General features: G+C 39.2%; 1 protein-coding gene and 1 long non-coding RNA gene across 3 annotated transcripts in view; one reads left to right on the forward strand and one right to left on the reverse strand.

Annotated features, from left to right (window-relative positions):
- Positions 1-1262: 1262 nt before the first annotated feature.
- Positions 1263-8722, forward strand: LOC122444935. Of its 2 annotated transcripts, none has more exons than XR_006270389.1 (4): positions 1263-1357; positions 2852-2906; positions 7309-7607; positions 7849-8722. It is a non-coding gene; the product is annotated as an uncharacterized LOC122444935 (long non-coding RNA). The 2 variants fall into 2 exon arrangements; XR_006270388.1 differs by having other exon boundaries at positions 1278-1357; positions 7293-7607.
- Positions 8723-16855: 8133 nt separating this feature from the next.
- The window catches only part of TMEM212 (transmembrane protein 212), a 38141-nt gene continuing 33631 nt past the window's right edge, over positions 16856-21365 (reverse strand). Inside the window, exon 5 of the mRNA XM_043473730.1 lies at positions 16856-16884. The gene's annotated coding sequence lies outside the window, so the exon portion shown is untranslated. The remainder of the gene's footprint in view (positions 16885-21365) is intronic.

Genomic DNA, 21365 nt, shown 5'->3' on the forward strand with positions numbered 1-21365 from the left:
TCCACACAATGACTCTTTACTGTTCATGTATCACATCTCTTATTTCTCCAAATGCCCACCTTCCTTACCTGTTTTCCCTATCTTATTCACTAGGGGAAAATTCATCAAGTTTATCAACTGTATTAATGATTCATTTTCTACATTATCAGTTCTGCTCCCCACTGTTTCTAATCAAGTACAAAATCTCACAGTAAAGTAATTAACTTCAAAATGCTCTCTCAACTAACTCCCTCCTCAACTCTGTTCAGTTTATATTTTCTTTATTTCCAAATGTATGTTTATTTTTAAAATTAGTATCACTGTACAGGTGCATCTAAAAATTTCTATTCCTAAACTATAAATGTTTCTATGTATATATGAAACTCTATCTGACTTTTCTCTACCTTTTGCATGCTATGTTTTCTTTCCTTGATACTACAAATTCTTTGTGGGGTTATGGCAGAATAGGCTAGTTGTTCCCCAATATCTATTTTCCCTTTGTCCCTAGTATTACAATAGAACTCTGTTTTTCAGCTGGTCTCCTGGCACCTGAAATAAAGTCTACACATCCCAGACTTCTTTGTAGCTGGGTGTGCTCATAAAACTAAGTTCTACACAGTGGGGGTTGAGTGGAAGTGCTCTGTGTAACTTCTGGGAAGTGTCTCTAAATGGAAGGGAGAGTGTCCTTCGTCATCTTTTCCTGTGGCTGGAATACAGATAAAATGACTATAGCTCTTGGACAGGAGGTAAAAACCATTAGCCAAGAACGGCAGAACAGCAAGATAGAAGGCACCCATTAAGTAGCACCAAATCAGGCCTGGACTGTCTACATCTGGACTTTTTTTTAGGTTATAGTGAAACAAATTCTACCTTATTTAAGTTACTATTATTTTGTAATTGTCACAGCCAAACTTAGTCCTACCTGATATGGGAGTTTTCTGATATTTAAACAGTGAGGTTTTTTTAGTTATCACCTCCAGAAATCAGGCGAGGAGGTTTTTTTTTTTTTTTTTTAAGTCTTAACTCTTTCTTAAAAATACTTTTAGGAACTTCTTAAATCTTAAAAGAAGGCATGTGACTAGTTCCTTAATCAAACAACCTCAGCAATCAGGGCCATGTGTAATCTTGGAAGGATTCCCTTCCTTGTTTAGCAGAAACATAACTTACATATCATACACTTATGTAAATATAGATGTAAAAATGTACATACTTACATAACACTGTGCAGATCTAAAAATAGAGTACTTTCTACTACCCATCAGGCTTCTTCCCACCCTCTCTGAGTCACAACCCCTTGCTCTTCTGACTATGCCTGCAGACTAGATTTGACGGCTTTGGACTCCACACAAGAGCGGCTATCCCTCTGATGGCCATGGAGGTATGTTACTCAGATCTCCCTTCAAAAGAGCACCTGTCACAAGGAGTACAGTGAGTTGACAGTCTCCAGATGTGAGTGTCTAAGCTTCTGAGTCAAGATCATGCTCTTTCTGGATAGTTAAGAGTTGATAACTGAGCATGGTGGTATAAGGGTATGTCATTTCTGTCTGTGAGGCAACCTTCTATAGGTAATCTTTGTGTTGAAGTTCCTCATCGAGCTAGCCAAGATTTCACCAGAACTACACTACTGGCTGAGGCTCTTTCTACCCTTTCCTCCCTTCCTTCATTAAATGTCAGGGGTGAAGGCTTTCTCCATCCACTCCTATTCCCAGAAAATCTGCACTTCTAATTCAATCTTGGCATCTGCTCCTTGATGAACCCAGCCATCATCCTACTCTTTTAAGTCTGTTTTCTTTGCTTAACATTATGTTCAGACTAATCCATTTTTTTTTCATATAGCAGTAGTTTTTCTTTTCCTTTTTTGCATGGATGTGAATATTCTAAAATATATATACTTTTGACTTCATAAATAAAGCTGCCTGCTTTGACCACCCTTGCACATGTATTGTGATAGATACAAGTACTTATTTATGTAGGGTATACATCTAAAATTGGAATTCTGGGCCATAGGGTATACATATGTTTTAGTGGACACTGTTAAACATTTTTCTAAATTAATTTTTTAAAAATCAGTTTATATTCCTACCAACAATTTATGAGAGTTCCAGTTGCTCTACATCTTTGCCAACACTTTGTATTGTTAGCTACTTGCTTTTTCCTCTAATTAATAATGTTTACACTTATTGTTTATTGACCTATCAACTTATCTAAAGTGATCGTTAAAAGTATTTTATCCATTTTTAGTTCGTTTTTCAATTTTATTCTTCTATTTGATCTTATTCTTTGTATAGTCTGAATATGAATTTTTTGTCAGTTAACATCTATTGCAAATATCTTCTACCAGTCTGAAGTTTGCCTTGTTACTCTCTTAATGTCATCTTTTAATAAACATAAATTATTTGTTTTAATAAAGTTCAGATTTTCAATCTTTTATTTTCAGGTTAGAGTTTTGGTATCCTATTTATCCTATTTGAGAAATTTTCTCAAACAAGTTATGAAGACGTCGTGTTTTCCTCGAGAAGCTTTATGGGTTCACTTTTCATGTTTACATCAATGCTCTGTCTCACATTAATCCTTATGTGTTGCATGAAAAGAAAATGAAAGTGAAAGCTGCTTAGTCGTGTCCGACTCTTTGAGACCCCATGGACTGTATAGGCCTGGAATTCTCCAGGCCAGAATACTGAAGTGGGTAGCCTTTTCCTTCTCCAGGGGATCTTCCCAACCCAGGGATGGAAGCCAGGTCTCCCATATTGCAGGTGGATTCTTTACCAGCTGAGCCACAAGGGAATCCCAAGAATACTGGAGTGGGTAGCCTATCCCTTCTCCAGTGGATCTTCCCAACCCAGGAATTGAACTGGGGTCTCTTGCATTGCAGGCGGATTCTTTACCAACTGAGCTATCAGAGAAGCCCTGATATGTGTTGTATGAAGGTAAGGTAAAAATTTGGGGGAAAAGCCATCTAAACTTCAATATATAAAGCCTTTTCTTTGTATTTTGTGAAAGAGTTGTGCTAGTTGACAGATTTGGTGGTGTAATTCCTATCTAGGGTTTCTGTGGACACCACCTCCCTCTCCAAGCTCACTGCTTGTGAGTGATACAGTTGTCCAGGCCAAGGCCTCTAGCCAGGTACATCAGCAAAGAACACTACAGTTAGTGACAGACTGCTGCTTGAGGGAGCCACTTAGGCCTACCTTCACGCCCAGTTCCACAGAGGCAGTGAAGGTCTCCAAAGCTTGGGGAAACCATCCAACAATAGAATTACTGCCACTGTGTATGAGCTCTCTGCTTGAAACATTTACCATTATTTGCTACCTTGCTACCTTCAAACTCATTCAATCCTGCAGTCAGCCTCCTGGCCTCATCTCTCCAGGTCAAGCTGCTCATTGGTGACCGGCAGATAGGCCCTGGATGTCCTTTAATCTGGTCCCAACTGCACAGGATTTAGAAGAAATTCTTTGAAGTTTCTGGCATTCGTATGGTTTCCTTCCCTAGCTTCCAGTACTGATTTAGGGTTTTACATATTTTAAAATTTTCTAGGTCATATTGGATGGGACTGGGAGGCAGGTGGTTCAAATATGTGCTCTCAGCCTCCCATATTTCCTCTGAAATACAGTAAGATATCTTTCACTTTTAGCCTTGTGGGGATTGTGGAAAAAAATCTGTATGTCATGCCACAGTCCATAGGGTCTCAAAGAGTCGGAAACAACTGAGTGACTGAATTGAACTGAGGAGAAAATAGCATTTATTATTAATAGTATTTAATAGGGGCTTCCCAGGTGGCACTAGTGGTAAAGAACCTGTCTGCCAATGAAGAGATGTATGAGACATGGGTTCGATCCCTGGGTTGAGAATGTCCCCTCAAGGAGGGGATGGCAACTCACTGCAGTATTCTTGCTTGGAGAATCCCATGGACAGAGGAGCCTGGCAGACTATACTTCCATAGGGTCTCACAGAGTCAGACACAACTGAAGTGACTTACCCCACATTTATTAATGTTGGCAATATGTATTCATTTATTCACATTTGTTTATTATATATTTCAGTCCAGTCTTTTTGCTGAACACTTTCTGAAATATAATTGGGATCTTGTTGTATATCAAATTTTATATTACCTATAAGACTTTTTATTGTACTATGGGTATTTCTCCATGTTATTGATAATTTGCATTTTATATATGTGTTATAATCCAAATTTTATTTGTTATATGTGAGTGCATATCTGTATTTGTTTACATAGACAAAGGAAAAACTGTGGAAAGACAAACACTAGACTAAATGGTTAAGGGTGTGGATCTTACGTAGAAGAGGAAGAATATAACTTTACTTCATAAACTTCAAGATTGTTTAAATTGTTACCACAAAATACTTTTTAAAATAAAAATGTTATTTTTTTCTCAAATTTCTTAATTCAATGAATATATCATATTTTATTACCCATTTTATTATGTTGCTATTTAGGTGGTTTCTATTCTTATAATGTAAATGGCTTTGTTTTTAAAGTTTCATACATATATACATAATCCTTAAGATTTATTCCAAGAAGTAGAATTACTCTATAAGAACACTTTACAAGCCTAATACTTAATCATTTACCAAAATATTGTTTCACTTTCTACTTAACAAGTAGAACATAAAATTACTCTGTTTAAGTTATAATTAGGTTTGGAAGTTTAAAAAACTAACAATGGTGAAAAAAAAAAGTCACTGTAATAGTCACTTCAAAAATATTAAAACTTAAAATCTGCCCCCAAATTAAATTAGCCCTAATAGTGGCTAAAATACCTAAGGTTAACAAAATATTTCATATGTAAGGCCCAGAAAACCCTTTATTTTGTTAAGCCCAGAGGTAGGAATATAGGATGATATGGTGAATCATGGAATCATTAGGCATTCAGCTGCTCTGTATGTTTCACTGTGGCTTCACACGGGAGTCATAATGATTGCTGGAGCTCTAGACGCATGCTTCCCCATTCCAGACAGCATGAAAGACAAAGGGAGACACCAAAAGAGGAATAATTACTATTTTCCAAAGGGACCCTATTTGGAAGTCCAGCAATGATTTCAATGGCTTTACCTTAGCCATATGGTAAATAGACATTAAATAGATAATATAGCTGTGCTCAGTCATGTCTGACTCTTGCAACTCCATGAACTATAGCCTACCAGGCTCTTCTGTCCATGGAATTTTCCAGGCAAGAATACTAGAGTGGCTTGCCATTTCCTACTCCAGGGGATCTTTCTGACCCAGAAATCGAACCCACGTCTCTTGTGGCTCCTGTATTGGCAGGTGGATACTTTACCATGGCACCATCTGGGAAGCCCATCTTAGCCATAAGGCCACAGTTAACTACCACTGAAAAATATATCCTTCTGTTAGAGCACAGTACTGCCTCAAATAGAAATCAGGATTATGCTACTAAGTAAAAAGTGGAGATGGACAATGTATAGAAAATTGGCAGGCTCTACTGCACCACTATATCTTGTCCCTTCATTCAACAAGAGACATTTGCTCTGATCAACCTGAAACCTTGAATACAGCATGTTATACCCCATAGCCCTGTTCAGTGGTGCTAGAGGAACTGAATGTTGAGGCAGTGAAGGAAAATGTAGTCTTCCAGCCCACCCCCTCCTCTGAACCCAGCAAGGCAGTGGCAGCATGCATGATATATAGTGTGGGCTGGGGGAGATAGTTGTCCAGGAGCTTGAGACAGTGCCAAGCACCAGAGTGAGCAGAGAGAGCGCCACAGCATGGTTTAGAGGAGCAGTGAAGAGCATGGGGAAGAGGAAAGCTGCAGTGTGCACTGACACTAATCTGATTTGAGACTCAAACTCTGTGCCACCAAAGGTACAAGTGAAACTGTCCCTGAAGGAGAGGAAGACCTCATCCCGTTCTTACAAGAACGGAGGAGAGCCAATTGGCATGTGTGTAGATCAAATCAGGAACTCCGCCCCTGTCCCACTCCCCACCCCAAACACATACACAAACAAGCATTTTTAAACCACCAGGGTACAAAATTATTGTTTTCCCTACAATCTGTGACTTTTGTTGGGTCTCTCTCTGCTCTTCCACTCTCCTTTCACCTTGTTCTCCCTGCTATTTTGCCCCCTACCCGCTTATTAGGCCAACTTGTGTACTCTCTTTATTACAGTATCACTTATTTTTACCCTAAGAAGAATGTAATTTTGATAGGAAAGAGAGCTCTCATTTGACAGTCAAATGATATAATTTTGTGACTATTTAAAGCAAGTCATTTAACCTCTCTGAACCTTAATTCCCACATCTGTGAAACTGATGACTACTTACATATTTCTCAGGCTTGCTGAGTAAAGCAATTATAAAACACTCAGCAATGTAAAAATATATATATAATATACAAAGGTTCATTCGTTAGTCTGTTTTCCGCACTTCAGAACTTTGCTGTAAAGAAAACTGCCCACTCCTGCTTTGCACATTATGGGAGCTGCAGCCTGGGGGATCCTAGGAAAGATCCCAACACAGAACTAACCCTGGAGAGGACACAGTTTTGGAGACTTTGCTGGTCTCACACGAAGGGTGGAAGTCTACAAAAACGTGTTTCTTCCAAGAAAGGAAGACAAGAAAATGAGGGAATAAGAGCTGTGACTTGGAGGATCGGACCTCCAAGGGAGGACAGGGTGGCAGATGTTCTATCTGGAAACATATTTGAGCTGGCCTCAGCGTGGGGAAGGACAGTCTGGGATGTTGTGCTGAGACAAGAGCCTAAACAGGATCAAATGACTTGCAATAACCTTAGAACCCATTTCCTGTATGAGGAATAACCATGTAAGGCCAAACCCTTATAACCGGATAAGCCACCTAACCTTATAAGGCTAAATGAAAAAAGTTGAAATCAAATCTGTACATCTATGATCACAGTTTCATGTACTGGGAATTTTTATCATTTTTATTATTTTTTCTATATTCCAAATTTTCTATAATTAGTGTATTTTTTATATAATCAGAAAAAAATGAATTAAAAACCATTTTATTTTGGAAGCAATAATAGCCTCAAATATAGAATCGATAATATAATTATGGTTCTTTAAGAACTATTTTAAAAGACAAAATAAAGTATATAAAAAATATAAAAATTTGACTATGCTATAATAAACATAACAAAAAGCAGATGCGGTATAATTAAAACTATATAAAAATAAAAGCAAAACAGAAGGGACTATACAAAAACATGAAAGTTTTTTGTCACCAGCAAAGCCCATTAAATAAAACAGAGGAAATAAAAACAGAATCTGCGTAATAAAATAAAGCCTAACCTTCTTGTCCTTTGTGATTAATCTAGTTTCACTTGCTCAAAGGGTGTTCCATGCAGTGGCCTCAAACAGGCACTTCAGACCAGAGGTCCTCCTGAAAAATGGCTGTGCCTGACGCAGCTCAGGCAGACAGCAGAGCCACTGCGAACGACAGCTTAATCCAAGATGGCGGCAGCTGCCCATGCGCAGAGAGGCTGCAACTACACAGATCTGAGTGAATGCCAGGAGCGGCACAGCCGCACCCCTCTCCGAGAACTCTCCCGAGAACATCCCTGCAAGAAGATCTCTGTAAAGCAGCCACACCTACTAGAGCGAGCGCTCCTGCCTCTCTACGCCTAATCAAAGTAAGAAACTTCTCTTTGCTTCTGCGGCAAACTCAGTCCCATTCTATTGGCTCAACCAATACTGGACAGAAGAATCCTTGTTGGGGACCCATTTGGGAAGGTTTGGCAATATTTTCCGAAGGTCTTTTCAAAGTAGGAGCAATTTTAATTTTTTTTCTAAATTTAAGCATTCTTCAAGATTGTTTTATTACTTTAAAACTTAAGTAGGGTACAAATGATACAACCTTTTTTTTTTGGTCAGGATTCCTGGGAACTGAGGGCAGCTATGAACAAAACTATAAATCCAGAACACTATCACTCACCCAGCATGCTGTGACACTGGAGACTGTGGGAGTTAGAGATAGCATCTACCAAGAGAAAGGAGTTTGAGATCAAGGATGGAGGTGCAGGGGGTTCCCACTTTTTTCTTGGAATTCATGAGGATGAGATGGACTGTGTGATCTAGGCGTGTGGGCTGTATCTTATGAGGCTGGGAGTTTTATGTTCTCCTCATATATTTTCTTTTTGTAATCCCCAAGACTTTAATAAAATCTGGTTCAAACAAACTAGCCTCTTTTCTGCTTAAGCAAAAAAGATCTCTGTGGCCATTCTCGGGGACAGACATGCTCCATGACTAGAACAGAACAGAAAGATAAACTGCAAGAAGATGAATCTCCTGGAAGTGGAGGCAGGCGCTCTTGACTCAGCTTTTCCTTTCTAAGTTGGAAGAATATCCCCCTAAGTGAGGATCTGGAAGCTTCAGTGCTTTATTTTTGCTCTGGTTGCTCTGATTTGCCATCAGTTGTGAGGCAGCTTGGAGGAACAGGAAGAACAGAAAGCCAAGAGCCTCTGAACAGCATACCTGTGACTGTGATCTGAAGTTGCTAACTGCAGCCACTAGTTGACCAGCAATGCTTAGCCTCCAGTTCTATCCACTCTCAAAATGACACCCAAGCTGTTCAACCTCCTTTTCAAACCCCACTCCTGCATGACAAGGTGGAAGAATCTGTATCTCAATGTCATTCTCAGAGATGATTTTTTTCAACCCCAGAACCAGTTGTTCTCTAAATAGCTACCTCCTAATTAGCTCTCTCATTCACCCCAAACTCCACTCCTCATCCCATTGCCTGACTTGCTCCATGATCCTATCCAGATTGGGCTTCCCAGGTGACGCTAGTGGTAAAGAATCCACCTGCCAATGCAGGAGACACAGGAGACGCAGATTTGATCCCTGGGTCAGGAAGATTCCCTGGAAGAGGAAATGGCAACCCACTCCAGTATTCTTGCCTAGAGAATCCCATGGACAGAGGAGCCTGAGGGGCTACAGCCGATGGGATCTCAAAGAGATGGGATCTCAAAGAGTTGGACTGAGCAAAATGCTCTTTTGATGCTTTACCTAGATTGTTGCAATAGCCTGGAAATTGGTTTCTCTGCCTCTGTTCTTAACAACCCCACCCCAAAACTACCAAGGTATTGTTTTTAAACAGATTTAGACATGTTATTACTCCTGTTACTCCCACTATTTCTCCATTAAAAACTCCTGTTATTTAAAAGAGACTTCTATGGCTCTTCATTGATTACAAGATACAATCTAAATGTCTTGGTCTGAAATTTAAGATGATTATTTCCCACTTCATTGTTTACCACTAGCCCTGTGTTCTAATTACACAGTATTTCTTAAAGGCCCTTCTTTCCTTAGCTTTTTTGATTTTCTTTCCTTCCTTTTCTCTCTCTCTCCTCTTTCTCTTCTTTATTTTTCTTAATTGAAGTACAATTGATTCACAATGTTGTTAGTTTCAAGTGTACAGCATAGTGATTCAGTATTTTACAGATTATATTCCACTAAAAGTTATTGCAAGATAATGGCTATAATTCCCTGTAGTATACAATATGTCCTTGTTACTTATTTATTTTATGTGTGTGTTAGTTACTCAGTCATGACTCTTTGTGAACCCATGGATTGTAGCCTGCCAGGCTCCTCTTTCCATGGGTTTTTCCAGGCAAGAATACTCGAGTGGGTTGCCATTCCCTTCTCCAGGAGATCTTCCTGACCCAGGGATCTCCTGAACTGCAGGCAAATTCTTTACCTTCTGAGCTACCAGGGAAGCCCTTTATTTTATACATACCCCTAATTTGCCCCTCTCCCCTTCGGTAATCACTGGTTTGTTTTCTATATTTGTGAGTTTGTTTCTGTTTTGCATATGCATTCATTTATACTATTTCTCTTTTTTTTAATCTTTATTTCTTAAAACAGTAAAAACAACAAATCTCAAAAACATAGGAAATAAAAATGAAAGAAAAATTTGCAATTTAACAACACCAATACATAATTAGTTGTCATTTGATAGTATCTTATTATTTCTTTATGTGCATAATTTCAAGTTATAAATGTTTTTATTACCCCCCCCACTTGAAGATGAAAAAGCAAAGGTTCAGAAAAATCATGACAAGCTTTCTCATTGTTACTTCACAGATCTAATTTATAAGTTTAATCACAGGTTAGAAGGTATGAAATTTAGTCCTGAAATGCAGAAGATAAATAACTTTCTTCACTTTTCTCTGACTTAATGTATCAATTTTGGTTTCTAACCCCATTCTTTGAGTGCAATGGAAACATAACTTCAGTCAATTTACCACACCTCGTTCCTCTTCCCTAGGGCGGTTGCTGTAAATCCTTAATGTCACCTAGCTACCTAGCATCTGCTTAGGTGTAAATCACCTTGACTGCTCCTTGAGCACCCATTGAATGTCAACCACTGGAGATCTCCACTGTAACAAGAAATGTGGACCCATCTGATTTCAGGGCTCCCTCCTTGCCGTTTCTGTGCGTTGTGGGGGGATCATTGTTCAACTCTCATACCATGGCAGGGCCAGGGAACTCTGCAGGGCTCTCAACCATTTACCATGGCACCATTTCTTCTCTGGGCTCTTGCCTCCCCTCTGGAGCTCAGCCTGTAGAACAGTCACTCCATAGCTGTGTCTGCTTCTCCTCCCAATTTCCTTTCCTAATTTTCTTCTTTTCTGTGCTCTAAAGAAACTAGACTCAGAAATTGGAAAAGATTCCTTTTCTCTGCTTGATGTTATCGCGACCTTTTCCTGAGATGAAGAAGGTCTAATCTAGTGTTAGAGGGAAGGCAGAAAAGGAAATACTGGAGAAAACTGTTAATATTTCAAAAATACTTTTCTGACACAACAACATAGATAAAATTTTGTTTTCTCTTTTTTAAACTGACCACGAGCATACTGAATATTATCACAGTTTTTAAAATTATAATTTTAATACTTGGATAATAATATATTGCTTAAATTCCATGAGGGTGTGGCATCTGCTGTGTTCTTTTGGTGATGAGGGACAGATAAATTAGCTATAAGGGGGCTGGCTTCATAGAAAGTGTGACAGGACAGAGGTTTTATATCAGAGATGATTTTAGGGTACTTAGCAGATTCTTACTGTTGCTAGTAATAAGATATTAAAGATATGAACTTAAATTTGACACATTATATTTCAATTTCTACCCCTTTTTATATTGAACAAAGAGGTTCTATAGTTGCAGGCTTCTCAAGAGCCTGATGCTTTGTAAAAGATGATTGTACCCCATGTCCTAATGCAGTTTACAATCGTCTGACTCTTTATGACCCCATGGACTGTATCCCGCCAGAATCCTCTGTCCATGGAATTCTCCAGGCAAAAATACTGGAGTGGGTAGCCCTTCCCATCTCCAGGGGATCTTTCCAACCCAGGGATGAAACCCAGGTCTCCAGAGTTGCAGGCAGATTCTTCACTGTCTGAGCCACCAGGGAAGCCCCCCCTTATGATTACATACATATGTAATCATATGTATGGCATCAAATAAAAGCCTTTTGGATACACAGAGAGCTAGAGAAAATAAGTAAAAAGTCTCTGCTGTTTAAAACAATATAGTTTTCTGGTTGCGATGCAATATCTGGTACACTAGATTTCAAGTCCAGTGGTTCACGTTCAAATTTCCATGGCACCTTCATTTTGTTTGCTTTTTATAGGATACAGTGCAAAGCAATGTTATTTCTAGAATTCCTGTGTAGAATGACTTCAGATATGGCAACATGGTTAAAAAGGGGGTGATGGGATTAAGCAAATTATCCTGAAGCAGGGCCTACATAGCAAACACAAGATTTTTCTTTTTTAAAAAAATCTATGTCTTTGGGCTGATGAAGATTGGGTCTGTGGGCCAGGACTAAAATCCTACCCCCAGCCACCCAAGGGCACTGCCACTGATGTTAGGTACAGCATGGGATATCTGACAGACATTACTTGCTATATGATCTTGAGCAATATACTTCACTTCTCTAAGTGTTAATTTTCTCATTTGAAGTATTGACAACCATTCCCATCTACTAAGGTTGTTGTAAGGGCTTCCTTGGTGGCACAGACAGTAAAGAATCTGCCTGCAATGCAGGATACCCAGGTTCAACCCCTGGGTTGGGAAGATCCCCTGGAGAAGGACATGGCTGCCCACTCCAGTATTCTGGCCTGGAGGACTCCATGGACAGAGGAACTTGGCAGGATATAGTCCATGGGGTCACAAGACTCAGAAATGACTGAGTGACTAATGCTTTTATTTTCAAGACAAAGTACCTGACACATAGTAGGCACCTCAGTAAAGGGTAGCTACTATTAGTATTATTATTGCCCGTGAAAGGGTCTGTGAGCATAAACAGGATGATTATAGAGGAAAGATGAAGTTAAAGAAAATGAACACCAGTAACAAATCACTTAGCCTATGATGTCTGACCTTTGGGGAAATTTAAAAGCTGACCGTTGCTTGATTTCATGATATTACCCTTCCCCAGGACCCCAAAGTATTATGTGACATGTTTATTTGTCTAAGTGATTTAGCTTCTTGAGACCTTAGATTTTGTAACACCCTCTGTGCTACTGAAGGTTCTATGGGGAGTTTCAAAATCAGGGTTTGAGATTTCCTTTAAAATATTAACAGAAAAGTAAACAAAGTATCTTCCTCTTGCTAATATAACAGGATCTTCTCTTCCTAACATAAAATACCATCTAATAGATGGCTGGCTTCGTACCTAGGCTGACAATAGGATGCTATTTAACCGCCCTACCCCTGCCTTCCATCATGCTTCCTCCCCTCCCCACCACAAATAAGCACTGGAAATTAAAAGCTGCAATTCCACTTCAAAGCGATGGTCTGGGTCCATAGATAGGACATTCCAAAGGGCTTAGCGGAGCCTGTGCTTGAAATAAGAAAAGAAGGAAAACTGAAAGTGGGGGCTGGTAACCATAGCATTTGAGGAGTGGCTCTGGGAGAAGAGATCTTAGGGAAACCCTGAAGTGGGCATAGGAAGTGGTTGGACACAACCAAGGAGAAAGGGTAACTGAATATATTATTACCCAGTTCACCCCCTGGACACCCCTGGGGCAGCTGGCTTCATTTAGTGTCCTCCTTAAAACTTCTCTTGAATGATCTCTCCAGAAGCATTAATATCAACCCCTGTATAAAAGCCAATGATAAGTCTTAGTCAAGAATATTCCGGCTACCCTTGAAAATCACGATTCTCAGGAAACCTGAGTGCTTGGGCCACGTCTGCTATTAGTGTTTTGGGAGAGCTCCAGGAAATGATCTCTTTTGACTTCACTACCTTCATTTGCATTCTTTTGTTTAACCAATTTTTGTGTAGCATCAACCAGCCAGGTATAGTGAAAAATCCCAATGATAAAACAGAAACAAAAGAAATATGGTCTTTGATTTTATGATGTTTACTACATAGTGTACATAGAGCAAAACCAAACAACTAAATGAAATAATATAAACGATGGTGGTCCATCAACGTGGTAAGGAAGGAACATTCAGGCCAAGGCCGCATGATGAACAGCCCCTGAGGCTGGTGAGACAGGTGCTCATGAATCCTGATGGCAGAGGGAGGTATGCGGAGAGCCAGAGAGATGAGGTTAAGGAGGCTGCCCTGGGCGGCAGTGCTGCACGGACACCTAGGAGTGGGAAGGCCAGAATAGGAGTTTCCCTTGAAGAACAGTGAGAAGCCCCTGGAGGATCTTAAGTAGAGATGAGATGATCCATGTATGGTTTATGAACATTTCTGCATTCCTTACTGACTATCCCCTCCAAGTACTTATGGCCCAAGGTGGCTCAGCAGTAAAGTATCCTCTTGCAGCGCAGGAGGCACAGGATATGGGGGTTCGAACCGTGGACTGGGAAGATCCTCTGAAGGAGAAAATGGCAACCCATTTCAGTATTCATGCCTGGAAAATTCCACAGACAGCAGAGCCTGGCGGGCTACAGTCCATAGGGTTGCAAAAAGTTGGACAAGACTGAGTGACCAAACACACACACACAGTCTCTTTCATGTGAGAAAATACTCCAACCTAAAGAATAGCCCTTGGATTAGAAAATCACTTTCTGGGCAACTGCTGTCCCACTCCTCTCCCATCTACCTGGAATTTTACCCTCCACATTGTAACAAATCCCCTCATCTGAAATTTCTTGGCATCTTCCTGCAAGTCCCATGTCAAGGAATATCACCTGTATCTTATTAACTTTGGATGAACCGCGTTCTAACTTGCCTTCAATTCCCTGTAAACCTAGTCACCTGACTGCAGCCTCTTGCCTTAGAACTCTAAACCATAATACTGCTTCTCTATGAAATCATTTACTTTCCCATACAATTTGCTTGAGAACTATTTGATAAGCTTGTTGTCAAGAAAGAGAGAAGGAAACCAACAAACATTTGTGTTGTGTCCTGCATCTCCCACAAAGATAAAGCTATTCTCTCCAAATTATGGCCTCCAAAGACATCCTAAATCCTCCAGGCTTAAGTGTTTTAGGATATCCAGTGAGAACTCAGCAAACACCACATGGCGAAGAACCATAACCACAATGTCTGCTTCTAAGCAATGTAACTCATGGGATCTGAGCAAAGAACTGGTCTTTCAAGACTCCATTTCTCACAGAAGTACATGTAATTTCTTCCTCATGCCTTAATTTAGCTTGGCAATATTTTCCAGCTTTTGTGTTTTCCAGCTTGACATGGGTAAAGAAGAAGAGACGGCTGTAATACCTTTGGATTTTGTACGGATTGTTGGTGCCCAAAGCCAAACTTTTCCAGCAGCTGGTAAACAGCTTTAAAATTCAGGATCTCTTCTTTTGGCTCTCATTTGCCTGAAGAGCCATAAATGTCAGTCTTGTAACTTCCTCACAAACAAAGCCCATTGGTAAGTCAGTAAAAGCAGGCGGGATGTATGCTCATGACGAGCATGTTAAGACATTTCATTACCTTCTTTTCCTGATGGCTGTGCAAGGACAGAGCAGAGCAAAGAGCCTGCACAGCTTACTGATGAACTGTGTTTTTAAAGCTTAGTTGAAAGATATACTTAGCATTCAACTGAAACATGCAAGTCAAATGAAAGGGCTATTTTCATCAGGTTTCCCTATAGTTTGAACAATTTGGAATAATTAGATTGGATCATTAGGCCAGAAATGAGTGCAATTACAATACATAGGCTGTCTTCTAAGGATGGTTATATTTATTGAGTAGGGATTAAAAAGCAGAATGTCTTTTCTTGCCTTTTACATTTATTCTCATCTTTTCTAAAAACTCCCACTCTGCCTTTTCCTGTCAATTATGTCTAAGTTGAGGTTATTTTAAAATTTTTAGTCTTTTCAGAATTATCTGTTTTTTGGTTTTTTTTTCCTCCTAGAATGTTAAGTCTTCCTGGCTAAGTCTTACAATCTCTTTTCCTTGAACCTATAAGAACCTTGTTAACTACATGATATGGAGTAAACCAAACATTTGTGTAGTGTCTGTCTGCCTAGGAGATAAAGTTATTCTTGCAATGAAGTTCTGGAAGACATCAATAACCCCCTTTAGCTCTAGGCATTTTAGGAGTGTTGTCTTGAGAAAAAAAGACTGTTTTACAAACTCTGGATGTGTAGGGAGCCTTAATCTCTTGCAGTAAGATAATGAGTGTACTCTTGGGTAAATAAGTGAAGAAAAGATTGACAAAGAATTGAACATGTTGACTACTTTTATTCTTCAGCAGTAATGTAACAGTAAAAATTTTTCAAAATAAGTTATTTTTGACCAGATTTTAAAAATAAAATGTATTACTTGATCCTACTTGATCTAATGCAGCAAACTCTTGGTTTTTCTATTTTAGTTTCATGTGTTGAATTTTTTTAAAGAATAAAAACTAACTCATTCCAGTAAATTAATAGAAAGAAATGTTAATTTATAATAGTGTCCTTAGTTTTTGCCAAAGATTGTGTAAATGACCATACCTACTTGTAGATTTTAATAGGCCATTCTTCCAAATGTCACAGATCCAAATGACTAAAATTCTATTATTAAGGTTTCTATACATCACTGAGTTTTGTTCAGAACTTTTCTCAAGGGTTATGCCCATTAGTAAATTGTTCTCAAAACCAGTGACTTACTTTGAGGATTGAAATGCTTTGCTTAAGGAGCAAAGGACATATTTTGTGAAAAAAACTCTTCAAGAATACCATTATGATACCAGAATGATTATAAAAAGTGACATCTATTGTTTGGTGAATTCTAGTTTTCTGTTATTCTACAAATGAGTCACAATTTCTTCATTTTTTAAATTACAAACTCGCATACATATAATGTGTGGTGATGGTGGTGGTGGGGTGTGTGTGCGTGCAGAAAGGTAGTTAGAATGTGATATGATCAGTCAAGTTTAAGTAATCTGTTTTATGTGAAATGAAAAGAGCACACTACAGCTCATGAGAAAGTCAAGACTGGAAAAGCCAAAGTAGTCCTCCTCTTTTTTAAATGTCCAGAAAGTTGTGTTGGCTTTTAACAGGCATACCTCAGAGACATTGGGGATTCAGTTCCAGACCACCTCAATAAATCAGATGCTGTAATAAAGTGAGTCACAAGAATGTTTTAGTTTCCCAGTGCATATAAAAGTTATGCTTATACTATACTGTAGTCTATTAACTGTGTAATGGCATTATGTCTAAAAAAGTACACAACTTAATTAAAAAATTCGTTATTGTTAAAAATGCTAACCATCATCTGAGCCTTCAGCTTTGCTGGTAGAGTGTCTTGCCTCTATGCTGACTGAACAGGGTAAAGGTATTAATTGGCCTAATTTAAATATTATTGTGTCTCCAGGGTATAGGGAGGGCTTTCCCGGTGGTTCAGATGGTAAAGAATCCGCCTGCGATGCAGAAGACCAAGGTTCAATCCCTGGGTCAGGAAGATCCCCTGGAGGGGGAAATGGCAACCCACTCCAGTATTCCTACCTGGAGAATTCCTTGGACAGAGGGAGCCTGGTGGGCTACAGTCCATGGGGTCGCAAAGAGTCAGACGTGACTAACATTTTTTCAGGGTGTAGGGAGGCCCAGGGAGAGAGACTGAACTTTGGTTGGTAGAGTACTCAGAACACACTCCCGCCTGCCCCAGTGCACTAAGATCCAGTGCTTATCCCGCTTGTCCTCAGAAACCTTCCCTGACCACGCCAGCCCAGGGAAGTTTGCCCCCTCGGTCTCTCACTTACTATTTGAACTAACCATTTGACCCATATCAATGACAGGCTGGTGGTGCCATTTATCTCATCCTGTGTTTATGTCTTATCTGTCCAATTAGATTCAGGGTTCTTAAGAGTTACTACCTTACTATCTTGGTTTTTTTTTTTTTAATTGTACCAAATAAGAGCTCAGCATGGTGCTTTACACAATGGAGTAGGTGGTCAACAAATTTGGTTGAATGATTAGACAGTAGAGAAAATAATGTATTTTTCAAGACCACCTTGTTGGCTAAAAGAACAGAAAAAAGTTTAACAATCCTCAGGAGTCAGAAGTTTTCCTTTATGGAGAGTCGAGCTTCAAGGTCCAAATTTGAGTGACTTCAGGTTGAAGATAATTCCATTTCTGCTATTGTAGCAAGCCCTGTCATTTAACAGACAAAACAGCCACCCAGCTGTAGTATCCATTTCAATTTACAAATTTTAACAAAAGAGAAATTTTGAGGAGATTTGTGTTGAATTGGTTAGAAGGAAAGAAAGGAGTTAGCTGCTGAAGAAGCATTGTTTGTACTTTCACATCCCCCTCTTAATATATTAAAATTTCTTTTTTCGTATTTCTCTCCAGAAGCACCATTTTTCACAGTGGCCAAAGAGCTACTTAGGACTAGTTTTCCTTCCTGCTGTATTTTTGTCTGCATCAAACTGTTCAGCTTAGATTAGAAGTCAGGGGGTTATTTTGTTTTTTGTATCCTGGACAGGTCTGAAAATAGACTTTGTCACAACAAGCAGCAATTACAGAGCACTTAATATTTGTAAAGTGCTTTCCAATCTTTTACCAGTTTGCCTTTGAAATGCTATTGTTGATGTGAGCTACTTATCTTCTGAATTTCCAGATGGAGAAAGGGCAGAGAGGTTAAGTGGTTTGCCTGAAATTTAATAGTATGTTACTAGTAGTGCTCCAGTATTAATGCTCCACAATTCCTGGGTGAAAAATGTTATCCGCATTTCCTTTCTAATTTTGAAGGAAAATAGAATCCTAGAGCTATCCATTAGACACTTATTGGTAGAATGGTAGAAGTATTTGATTCCTGGTTTTTATTTGTTAAGAGATTAGAAGGAGCTTTAACAAAATAGGACCAATTAGAGAACTTTTAGAGGAGGAAATGGCAACCCACTTCAGTATTCTTGCCTGGAGAATCCCATGGACAAAGGAGCCTGGAGTCACAGAGTCGGACATGACTGAAGCAACTTGGCAGCAGCAGCAGCAGACAACTTTTAAGCAACTTAGTAAACGAAGAAAGCAATTTTGTGGAATAGAGATACACAGGACTTTTACATAGGACAACAAAGCTACATAGGATTTTTTTTTTTTTTACTTCGGTATCCAAATAGTCAAGAGCTCATGCTAAATGCTAACAATAAAATTCTCCTTTGTGAAACACTTTTAACCTTTCCATTTTATTGAGATAATTTTATGCATTGAGAAAAGGGGAGGTGGGATCACACTGCTGATATGGGGTAGAGATTATTGGTGAGGGTGACCAGTTCTTTCCCAAACTCAGTTTCCAGCGGGAAACACCAAGACCCCATCCTGTGGACTTAGCACTCCTGAATTCAGTGAGTGACCTGGAATGACCTGGCACCTTCGATTTTTTTTTTTTTTCTTCTCTAGATCCATCTAGGTGAATTGTAGACACTTCTTTCCACACAACCAAAGAAAGCCATTTGGGAATGCTATTTTTCTCTGAATAGGCCTCTTGTGTTGTGATTGTCTTTGCTCTTGGGAGACAGACTATAAATGGAGAGTTGCAACTGTTAATAATAAAGATTCTTACCCAAGTTCATTGCTACCTCTGCTCATACCTGCTTGGTTTTCAATTTGTTGCTCACTTGCAGGTGGAGCAGGGTTATATGCCTCTAACTTAAACATCATTGATTAAGCAATATAGCAATCTTCTGTCAATATTGAAGTACAGAGCTAAGGAATCCACTCCTTTTTAGGCCCACTCACCAGGAATCACCTTGACCAGGCTTCAGAGAAATGCCCTTTTTCATGAGGCTCTGGAAAAGCTGAATGGAGAGTAACTCATATCCTCCTTCTGCTTCTCTGTGAGTGAGAAATGCTTTAAAAGGAAGAGAGATTTGCATACCTAGGAAGGTCACCATGGCTCAGATATTCCTGGCCTCATCTTTGAAATTGCTCATCAAATAGAGGTTAGGAACTCTGACATATTTGGAGAAAAAAAGAGATCAAATCAAGCAAACTCTTTCAAAAGTTACTTCTAGGGAAAAGAAAAGTGTTCTTATTTGAAGTAGCCAATCTTCTTCATTCTCTGAGAAAAGATGCTTTGGCTACCTTTGCGATGTTGCTAAGTCGCCTCAGTCGTATCCGACTCCATGCGACCCCATAGACGGCAGCCCGCCAGGCTCCACCGTCCTTGGGATTCTCCAGGCAAAAACACTGGAGTGGGTTGCCATTTCCTTCTCCAAAGCATGAAAGTGAAAAGTGAAAGTGAAGTCGCTTAGTCATGTCTGACTCTTCGTGACCCCACAGACTGCAGCCTACCAGGCTCCTCTGTCCATGGGATTTTCCAGGCAAGAGTACTGGAGTGGGTTGCCATTGCCTTCTCCCTTGGCTACCTTAGTTCACAGTAATTCTTTGATTTATTTGGAAGAAAAGAGTAAAATGAATTTTCAGCCCCTCTGATAGCTACAATCATCTTATGAGTTCATAAAGCCAAGTCTTTAGAAATATGGCCTTCAGTCCCTGTTACTATATCAAAGTCTAAAAGTCTGTATAGTGTTACTGTTGACTTATTTTTGATGACTACATTCTTTTTCCCCCCAACATATCATTAAGGGCAGGACTTTCCTGCCCCGGGATATTCAGAGTTAAATGAAAAAGTCATTTTGGAGGTAACACTCCAAAGTACTGTCACTATGATAATCCAAGGAGAATGGAATCATAGAATATATTTCTTTTTCATTTCACAGTTGGCATGTTTATTACCTATTTATTTCATTCTATCTACCTCTGGAAAAAGGCTTAACATTAAAGATGATTTACCTTTTTTCAAAGTATGTCTTTGGATGGTGATGAGGAAACCTGGGAACCTATGGTAGAGTATTTGGGTATGGTATATTAATAAAAGTCAGCCTTCTCACCTCCTTGTATCAGTTTTCTAAAACTCCTTTTTATGGAGAATGCCTAGGATAAGCCCTAGTTGAGCTTCTGAGTTAATGGCAGAAAATAATAACAGAAGACGTTTATTAGGTGCTGTGTGAGAGGCACTGAGATGATCACTTTGCATGTAGCCCTCTATACAACAATCCTATGATAACACTGATACAAAACCCATGTTAATACTAGAGTATTATTATCCTGAGTGAGCAGACTGTTGATACTGAGCTTAACATGGTTAAGGGACTTACATGCGGTCACACTGTTCATGGGAAAAAAAATGGAAAGAATCTGGGCAGTTTTATTCAGAGCTGGGTCCTTGGCCTTCCCATGAGCTGCATCTAGCTGCTTTTTGTTGGTCAACATCTGGGGAGGTAGGGGAACATCTTCCCATAGCTAATAGATTGTGGTCCACTGTTTGCTCTATGTTCAATCAAAACACATAAACTCAAGAAAAAAAATTTCCACAAAATACTGTGGAAGAGACTGAAACTTAATTTATGCTAAAGAATATGTATATATGGGCTGAAAGAACCAAAAGAGAAGGATAGAGGTACTTATTTTGGTGGACAAAAATGACTGCTATTTGCTCGAAGCCTAAACTGCTGGTTAGGACAAAAGTATCAGCCTGCCAATCTCTAGAATTAGTGATAAGGAAGCACAGTGGTCTCTCCCCACCCCCTACCGGAGGACTTTTTAACAGAAACTTCCACTTTACAGTCAGTGGTTTAGAAACCTCAAGAATCATATAATAATTGTAGGGAAGTTGAAATTGAAGAAATAATGAATGTGTTTAATAGATCAAATTACAGTGAGAATCAACATACATACATGTATTGAATATGTATGTATGAAAAATGAATCTTGACCCCCTTACCTCACACAATACTAAAAAAGCAATTCCAGATAGCTTATAGAACTAAATGTGAAAGGGTAAATGGTAAAGATTCTAGGAAATGACATAGAAAATATCTTTGTGACTTTAGAGTAGAAAAATATTCCTTAAACAAGACACAAAAAATTAAAAGAAAAGATTGGCATATTGGACTTTGATAAAATTAAGAGCTTCTGTTATCAAAAGACATCTTCA

This window comes from Cervus canadensis, chromosome 7 (genome assembly GCF_019320065.1).
Source record: "Cervus canadensis isolate Bull #8, Minnesota chromosome 7, ASM1932006v1, whole genome shotgun sequence".
In the NCBI taxonomy this organism is placed as follows: Eukaryota; Metazoa; Chordata; class Mammalia; order Artiodactyla; family Cervidae; genus Cervus; species Cervus canadensis.